This window comes from Siniperca chuatsi, linkage group LG6, assembly GCF_020085105.1.
Source record: "Siniperca chuatsi isolate FFG_IHB_CAS linkage group LG6, ASM2008510v1, whole genome shotgun sequence".
Taxonomy (NCBI): domain Eukaryota; kingdom Metazoa; phylum Chordata; class Actinopteri; order Centrarchiformes; family Sinipercidae; genus Siniperca; species Siniperca chuatsi.
In genome coordinates, this window is record NC_058047.1 from 26,822,501 (window position 1) to 26,832,339 (window position 9,839).

Sequence of the window (9,839 nt, forward strand, 5' to 3'; positions counted from 1 at the left end):
GCCCAAAATGTATGAGGAGGTGGGTCCTGTAATGGCCTTGTTAATGCATTAAGGTTATCTAAGCCATTCCGTAACCTCTTAAACTACATGCCATACATTTTATACTACATGTATGGTACTGAATGTATTTGGTTTCTTTGAATTTGAATGTATTTGTAGCTAGAAAAATATGAAAACAGCTGAAAACTGGATAAAGACAGTTCAACTGTATTCAAATTATACTGCACTATATAAGTAGTTGAAATCGAAAATAGGGCTGCAATTAATGATTATATTCATTATTAATTAATCTGACAATTATTTTTTGATTAATCGATTAACTGTTTGATCTATAAAGTGTCACAAAATAGTCTATATCAATTTCCCAGAGCCCAAGGTGACATCTTCAGATTGCTTGATTTGTCCAACCAACAGTCTAAAAGCAGTCCGTGTTTTGCCAGGTTGTTAAGTGACAATAACCAGCATGGAACTATCAATGAAAGTTGGAGACAATGAGGCCGAATAACAACTTAACGTAAAACTTCAATTAATAGCCTGGGCTTTTATTTGCTTCAATCACACAACTCAACCTGCCTATATTTGGGATAGGCCATTAATTCCTTTCGCACAAAACTCTTGCTCAGCAAAGGTGGGAAATACTGTAAATAAAAGAGGAATGGACACATATTCTGACTTTATGATGGCTTCAAAGGTAGGGAGTTACTACTTTTGTTCCATCTCTCTTGTTTACCATGCCGGTAAAGCTGAATGAATTATACTTTGGTGCTCTTGGTTTCCCGTAAAATGAACTGAACGTTTGAATTGTGGAGAATCTAACCGATCTAACGATATGTAGCATGTCCATAATGACAAAAGTTTAAACATTTATATTTGTATGCACGAACTAAGCAACTAGCTCAAGCGGGCAACCCGGTGGGCTTAAAGAGGTTTTATGCATCCAAAAAACGTCTATAAAAACCAGACCTGGCGTCTAATTGAGTCCTGCGTTTATTTGTCACAATGTGTAGTCAAACAGTAAAAGGGACTCTGCGTTTAATTGGGGCTCGGCTTTTAATTTAAGTGTTTGGTAGTAGCTATTTTGCAGAATTACAGAAGAAATGTATATTACCTCATAGGACCTCTGAGCAATACTTGAACTACTGATTTAATGATTATAGCATGATGGTACAATTTCAATGTGATAATTTCAACATCAGAATTCACAATAGTAGCTTACATTTTAAGAAAATTAAACAAAGACTAGAGTATTGTAAATGCTAGTTGTGTGTCAGTGATTCTGTTTCACACTGGAAAATAATCAACAGCCAGCTTGTCACTTCCTACAACCTGCCAAGCATAGGAGTGGAAGCACTGACACATGTAACTGACATCTCAGATTTAATTTGACTGGTAATCACACCCAGCTACAGTTTCAGAGCATTTCACACATCTGAGCTACAGTTTCAAGTGTTAAGCCGGTAAGGAGACATACAACTGTGCCTCTGAATGATAACACCTCTTCAGAGACGGTGACATTTTAGGTTTATGCGCTGCCATTGGGATTGTAATAATAACAATATTAATAAGTAAATTAGACTCCACACAACACACGCTTTGTTTTTCAATTAAAATGCAATCAACACTCATTTCAAGTTCAGCTTTACCCGCTCAAATACTTTCATTTCAGTAGACAGTGGCTATGTGAAACAAATTATAAACGTGTGTCGCTTCATGGCAGGTCACCTTGTTGTGATTCTTGTCTGAATCATAAACCATAAGCTGATAATATCACTTCTAATAAAAGACAATATTCTACTAATACCATCTGTGTTTGTCAAATTTGAGAAAGTGGATCTCAATAATCAGACAGAATGTTTAACAAAATAAAATGGGAAAAAAGAGCCAGTCAATGTGTACTTACCAGTCTATGTTGAAGCACTGATTCCACCACATGGCTCTTAGAAAACACACCTGTAACAGAGAGACAAATAGCAAGAAAATGTTCTTTAACTTTGTTAAAAGCTGCTCACTACACAGATCACTGTGATTTTCTTTAAAAAACATTTCAGGTTTCAGTACGATTTCATGATTACATCTGACACACCCTGCCTCAGGGAACCTGTCCCTCTGAATTCAGACTCTGTTTTGTGATCCATAACTGAAAGCTGAGGACATTATTTCTTGAAAAATACATCCACACAAGGACAAAAGGAAATATGATTTTAGCAGGGCCAGATTAGTGCTGAAATGATTAGTTAATTAATCAATTCATTATTTAATAGGAAATTAACCTGTTTTGTTTGGGTCCCAGACCCCACTGCAGTATGTGTAAAAATAATAATTGCAAAATCAACCAACTTTCTTCCAATGTTTTTGTTCTTCTCTTTAGATTTTTATTAAAATAATTTGAATACAACTTTAATTTTATTCAAATGAAAGCGACAAAATACAGATATGACAATAAAGTATTGTTAGTACACCAGACTTTTGACTGTATATGATGTTTTATAAAAATATTTCCCTTTTGCTTTCCAAAAAGTCATTAACAGACAAAGAAACAATAAGTTATGCTTCATGGTGATGTTACATATTTCTGGGGTTACTTACCCCAGAGAGGTTGAACTCCCTGTTACTCCCTCTTATGAACAAACTGTTATAAAACTCCAATAACAGAAATCCAAATAGAGGTATTTAGGATTTTTTGCAAACAGAAGTAATGCATCATCTTCTGTAGTGGACATCTGAAACATGTCAATCAATTCATGCAATTCTCATAAAATGAATAAATAAAATATGTGATATATATCAAGCACAAATGTCAAAAATGTGCTGGTTCCAGCTTCTCATATGTGAGGATCTGCTGCTTTTCTTTGTTTTACATAATTGTTTATTTAATATCTTTGAATTTGGACTGTTGGTCAGACAAAACAAGTCATTTGAAGACATCACCTGAGGCTAATTTTTCACTACTAAAAACATAATCGACAGACAACAATTAAAATAATCATTAGTTACAGCCCTAGTCATATTGACACATTTCTTAGCCAACAGCAAGTAAGCACCATCACAAAAGTTATTAGGGACAGCCAATAATGTTTCCTGCTTATTCATTAACTTAACCCTCAATATGAACATCACTGAAAATGTTTTGCCAAAATAACACCTTAAGGTTTAAAATGTAAAGAATATGGAAACTACTGAAATGATTTGTCAATTAATCAATTACTCAATCAACAAAAATTGTATCTGCAACTATTTTGATAACTTTGTCATATTTTAAGCAAAACTGCCTAATTGTATCTGGTTCCAGCTTCTCATAAGTGTGGATTTGCTGCTCTGTCTTAAGTAACAGTAAACTGGCTTTTGGACTGTTGTTCGGACAAAAAAAACATTTACTGACATAATCTTGGCCTATGGGAAATTGTAACCGACATTTTTCACTATTTTCTGACAATTAAACACAATAATGAAAATAATCTTTGGTTGCAGCTCTAAAGGGAACCAGCATTTATATTTTCATGTTATAACAGTGAAAACAGAAAACTGAACATGTTTATGTTCATCACCAACAGAAACAACTGTGATAGTTATTAATTTCATGCAGATGATTTAATGAGTCAAATAGTGATTCAATGCGATTCAATGAAAACACGCCACCCTTATTTCCTCACCTCTGCTATATTTCTGCAGACCTCAATGTTCTTGGTGGATCCACCTGATTACTAAAATATCTCATCTCTGCAGCTGTTCCTCAGCTGAGTTGCTAATTCAGGCCAGTGTACTCTGATTTAAGTAGTCCCAGGTGTCTTCATTTATAGCTGTGTAAGCAGCCATCCAGGCCAACAGAGAACACATAACTGTTTGCTATGCTGAGCATTCAGGGACTTCAGGCTTCTTGGTTAAAATATTTGACCTTGGCAAGTGACATATAATCAATTTGTGGATAACATGCCTCAACCAACTGATTTATTTAGTGGAGCAGTTGACTCCTTTACTCTCTGTGGTATACTAATGCAGTAAAACCTACACTAAGCTGCCAACTTCTTCCTATAGCCATGAAAGCTCACCCTTAGACACCAGCAGGGAGTCATGGACTCACTTATGTAGGTCTACAGTTTGATTTTACAAAACCTCTATTCCTGAGCTGATAACAACTACAGTGTAAATTAAAGCTGCAAGCAGTGATGAACGGGCCCTCGCACCTGACCGCACGTCGGGGCGTGCCGCAGTCGCAGCATCGTTGCCAGAGGTCGGTCGATGCGGCTCTGAATTCTCACCTGTTTTGGATGCTGCGCGGATGAGGTAAATGTCATTTCCTGTGTCCGCTATGTGGCGCTAGAGAGCGCCTACTAATTTTATGTTATGTTCCAGTATATGAAGTGTGGACCACACCCTAAAAATTTCATGTAAGTCAAATGATGACTGTCACGCAAGGCTTATTTCCTGTGGCCAGAAGGTGGCGCAATGTGGCTTGGTGGTAGAGCGGGTCAGCCACCAATCGGAAGGTCGGCGGTTCGATTGCGGCTGTTCCCAGCCCACATGTCAAAGTGTCCTTGGGCAAGACACTGAATCTGACTGATCAGTTAGTTTCTTTGCACTGATGAGCAGTTGGCACCTGCCATCAGTGTGTGAATGGGGTGAATGTGATATGTAGTGTGAAGCGCTTTGACCCACAAAATATGTAAATTTTCTCCACTTCTGACAAGTGTGCAAAGTTTCGTGAGTTTTCGAGTACCTTTAGCCCCTCAAAAATGTGATTTGGAACAGGAAAGAATAATTCCTTGCATTTCAATAGGGCCCTAATATAGCCAATGTTTTTTGGGCTTCTTGCCTTTATTTGATAGGAACAGCTGAAGAGAGACCAAAAATGTCAGAGAGAGAGGGGGGGTGGGGATGACATGCAGCAGGGCAGCGGGCTGGATTTGAACCCAGGCTGCTGCTGTAAGGCCTTATACATGGTGCGCGTGCTCTACCAGGTGAGGTACCAGGGCACCACCTTGGCAGTCCCCGACTCTGGCTAATCCAAAAATGGGCAAAGAGGTGGAGCTGAGGCGGGCCAAATGAAGCCTGCTTGCTGAACCACCTAGCAGCTAGCCACCTGAGAGCGCACCCACCTGTCACTCATTTAAGGATGTGGCTGCATTAGAAAAATTCAAGATTCTGATTTTAAGCTGTAATATAATTTAAATGGGTGAGTTGTAAAAAAAATTCACCCCCGGTACAGTTGTCATGAACAGGGAAAATAGCTATAGAGACCAAAACCGTTTTGTTTTTTTTAAACTAGGCTGTAAACATGTTTATTTCTGCTGTAAAGTTGGGGATTTTAACATGGGGCTCTATGGAGATTAACTCGGAGCCAGCCTTAAGTGGCCATTCGATGAACTGCAGTTTTTGGCACTTCCGCGTTAGCTTCATTTTTCAGCCCCGGAGGTTGCCGCTTAGTTGCCCCCAACAGCGCAGCCATTAAAATATCAAGTCACTAGAAGCACATTTATGGCCCTTTGAGAGAGTTATTGTGTGGGTACCTGTGTTGTAGCTGGGCTAGCAGCTATACTCCGAGAGGCTCTTTAGTGTGGTTCTGTGAGTGTCAGTACATAGCCGTAGCAATGCTGTTTATCACGGTTAACGTTACTGTTAGTCAGCCCTAAATGTCTTATCAAGCTCAACAGTTATCAGCAGGCCCATGTGTTGTGTTTACTGTCACTGCAGAGGAATAAATCTCGTTCATGTACAACGCCGTTTTTCCGCCTGCGCTTATCAGGCTTGCCATTGGTAATGCAACCAGCAGGTATGTGTGAGAGGCATAAACTGGTGCTATGGTTAGCCAGTGTTACGCTTTTTATACTTGCTGGCAGCTGCTACCACAGTCAACATACGTAATAGACCTGGGAGTCTTAGTCCTATTACGTCACGGTTAGGGAGGGGCAAGAGGATTCGGCTGAACCAAACTTTCAAATCCAAGCAGATACATACAAGCTAATTTTGAGCAGAAAAAAGTAGCTTATAGTAGTTTTGTTGGAAAAATCACCTATATTAACATCATAAGCCAACAAGAATCAATGTGATTATGTGTACAGCACAAAAAAATTATTTAGTCTAGAGTTCCTCTTTAAAATAAGTCCAATGTTGTCATACTTAAATATATTTTTTAAACATTATTACAATTTAGCTATTAAAAAACAACACAAAACAGCTGCTAAATGCATTTTTTTTTTCAGAAAAGCTGCTGCACTGCTCATTTAAGACAGCAATAATTACTAATAATAATTAATAATTAAAAAGGCCCTGCACATAGACACAGCTGTTTTCAGAATCACCCTCTAGTTTACTCATTCACTATTCTCTATATAATAAACACTCAGTAGTTTACTCTATAGTGAGCAGTAAATTCAGATTTCGGACACTTACAAATTAACGTCATTCTGCGTCATTACTGACCGGTATAGCATCGCACGACTATCATTTTTGCATCTATAATAGATAAAGCTATACAATGTAGATTTGCTCCCACTCCAGCAGTTCAGGGAGACATGGGCTGGGTACCAGGATCAGTACAACGAAAATGTGAAATGATCCGATTGTGCAACAGTCTAATCAAAATGGCAGAGGATATAATAAATGAGAAGGTGTTTGTTGAGTAAATCACACAGTTCTCCATGGGCAAAAGAGCTTTACTCAATTGTTGAGGAGGTGGATGTGCTGTATAGATAATAATAATTTGTGTCGAATGTTAACTTTATTAAAAATAAGCTTTTATTGAATATTGAAGAAAATTGTTTCGGAAACATTCTGTCAAAGCCAAAATTAAGGATATATGCATATCAAACAAAAGTTTGGCGCTTAATCATATGTTACATCTTGTTTATCTAGAAGCCAAAGGTCTTTAGTTGCACAGTTGAGAGCTGGTTGGTCGATTCAAAAATATTCAGGCGGTGAACCGATTGCATGAGCTATGTAATTTGGGTGGAAAGCGAGTCCCATTTTCTTTTGTACTGTACAAATTATGAGGATTTATGAGAGTTAATTTTCCATGAAATGGCTCAACAAAACCCTGAAATATTTTGGCGTACAGATGATCAAAAACTGGAATGGCTGTTTAATTTCAATGTGTTTAAGTTTGCCAAGTTTGCCTGGAAAAGAAGGCGAGATAGATTGTTTAATTAGTATTTATTCTAATTTTTCCAGTACTACATAGTAAATATTTCTGTCAGTGATTTATGAATCCTGTTGTACTCAGTGATGATCTGAAGATTTGATTGGGAACTTTAGCTTTTTTTCTATTTCTGGACTTCTCTGTTGATTGAAAATGTATACGCTGCATTCTGGTCCTGGCTTGTATGAATTTATGGTGTCTTGTATAGTTGCGCATAGTTATATGCATGACACAATAATAAAAATGTAATTCATTCATTGGTATATACATATTTTGTCTTAAGAACTTCCATAAGATTAGATCTAGGTTGTTTTTTGTTTTGTTTTTTTTTTGTAATTCAAAATCCAAGTTTTGATTATGTTTAAAATGTGCTTAGATGATGCTTGTCATTTTTTGCTGTCCTTCTTTTTGCTGCACTTAGCATTCTGTTCCTGCAGTGCTATCTAATCTTGACTTGCAGGTTAATTAGAGGTCAACTTTGCTTCAGCCACTAGCAATGCTTTTGGCGTTTAGGAACTTCCATAGAGAGTGGATCTTGTAATTTTCCCACAACCACACATTGCATTAGCCTCACTGTCGCAATCACTCTGTGTGTAATAGGCCATTCAAAGTCAGAGAGGGAAGGCAGAGATATCAGACCTGATAAACCAAGTTTACTATGCAACTATGTAGCTCTGCATCAAATGGTTTGCATGTATAGGCTATCCTATAAAAATTATCAATGTAACAATGGACTTTATATCGTCTTTCCAATTAGACGAAGTAAGCAGCTCTTTTCCGAATCCCCATAAATTGACTGTTCTTCAGTACAAACTGAAACAATTTAGCTAGATTGCAAAGAGCTACCTCTCCTCTCGTAGCTGTGACTTTATTATACCAGGCTATGCGACAGTAAGCTAGCTCATCTGCCCACAAGCTGAACCACAAAGAGAAAACTCTATCTGCAATATCTTGGAGAAAGACTTTATGTTGTCATAGCGTAGCAATTTAAGTTGAGGTAAGACTAGCTACACCTTTCACAGTTATCAGTCACTGCAGTTGTTTTCTATCTTCACAGCGACACATCTCTGACTAATGACCATACCTGGCTGCAGTGTATCCCTGCGCACATCAAACTGTACAGCAGGCTGTTAACACCTACCTGAGGACGACGACTCATGTCCTCAAGTTTGTCATTGCACCTGACACCGTTACTCGTCTTTCCCACAGTTAGAGTGTCGCCATTTTGCTTTGAAATCACGCAGGTTGCGCTCCCGTCCAGAGGAGAGGGATGTTCACGGCGGAGGTAGAGAAATGAGCGTCACCCTGACTGCACGCAGAGCCTTTATGTCCAGTTTAGTTCCCCGCGAGTCCGATGAAACAATAGCCCAGATTAGGACCAGCTCACCTGAATGACTTACCTACCATACTAAAGCGACAAATGTCCCCACATTTGAAATTGGAGGCTAATAGAACGTGACGACACAGCTATTTTTTTTTTAAGTTTGTGTGTGGCGCATGACCTTGAACTGCATACATTATTCAAGATTAAATCGATATTTAGCCTACTCTTCCTCGCACAGAGACACACAGACTTAGCCTAATAAGTGGACTGTTACTGTCATATGGGTAAGCAAACGAAGAAAATAATATACAAATTTAATAATAATAATAATAATAAAACTTTATTTATAGAGCACTTATCAAAACAAAGTACAAAGTGCTTCACAACAAGAAAAATAAAATAACACAGTGAATGACGAAATATAAAGAAATAAAACACATGAAATACAGAAAAGCAATAAAATAAATAGTAAAATAAACAGCCAGTTCAGGTAAAATCAGGATATGCTTTCAGATAAAAATGTGTTTTGAGACGAGATTTAAACGAAGACACTGACTCAGACAATCTAATTTCTTCGGGCAAGTTGTTCCAGAGCCTCGGGGCCCTGATAGCAAAAGCTCTGTCCCCTTAGTTTTCATCCTGGACTCAGGAACAGACAGGAGACCCCTGCCCGAAGATCTCAAACTACGTGAAGGTTCATAAGGGATTACAAGGTCTAAAATATAATCTGGGGCCAGGCCATGAAGAGCCTTAAAAGTAATCAACAAGATCTTAAAATCAATCCTAAAACCAACAGGGAGCCAGTGTAAAGAGGCTAAAACAGGTGTTATGTGGTCATACTTCTTGGTCCTGGTTAACAGCCTAGCAGCTGAGTTTTGTACAGTCTGCAGTCGTGTCAGAGCTTTTGATTAAGACAAGTGAACAGGCTGTTACAATAATCAAGGCGTGAGGAGATAAAAGCATGCACAACAGTTTCTGCATCACTAAGATTTAAAATAGATCGTATTTTTGCAATGTTTCTGAGGTGATAGAAACATGATTGGACAAGCTTAGTGATATGTTGCTCAAAACATAAATTGCTATCAAACAGGACACCAAGATTTCGTGCAACAGGCTTGATATGTTGTGACAGGTTACCAGTGGATGGCAGTATTTGTTTAGTGATGTGTTGGGGCCCAATAACAAGGATTTCAGTTTTATTTGAGTTGAACTGAAGAAAATTTATCGACATCCAATTTTTATGTCAGACAGGCAGTCCTGCAGAGAACTCAGCGTACTAAGGTCAGTGGGCTTGACAGGGAGGTACAACTGTGTGTCATCCGCATAACAATGAAAAGAAATACCATGTCTGCGGATTACATCACCCAAGGGAAGCATGTATAA

General features: G+C 38.2%; 1 protein-coding gene across 2 annotated transcripts in view; it reads right to left on the reverse strand.

The window, feature by feature from the left end:
- znf644b (zinc finger protein 644b) overlaps positions 1-8,602 on the reverse strand; it is a 37,862-nt gene extending 29,260 nt beyond the window's left edge. Inside the window, exons 1-2 of one of the 2 annotated variants that reach the window (XM_044199927.1) lie at positions 8,274-8,602; positions 1,901-1,950 (exon numbers count right to left, since the gene is read on the reverse strand). The gene's annotated coding sequence lies outside the window, so the exon portion shown is untranslated. The remainder of the gene's footprint in view (positions 1-1,900; positions 1,951-8,273) is intronic. The other variant, XM_044199925.1, reaches the window with a different exon arrangement.
- Between the last annotated feature and the right edge of the window lie 1,237 nt (positions 8,603-9,839).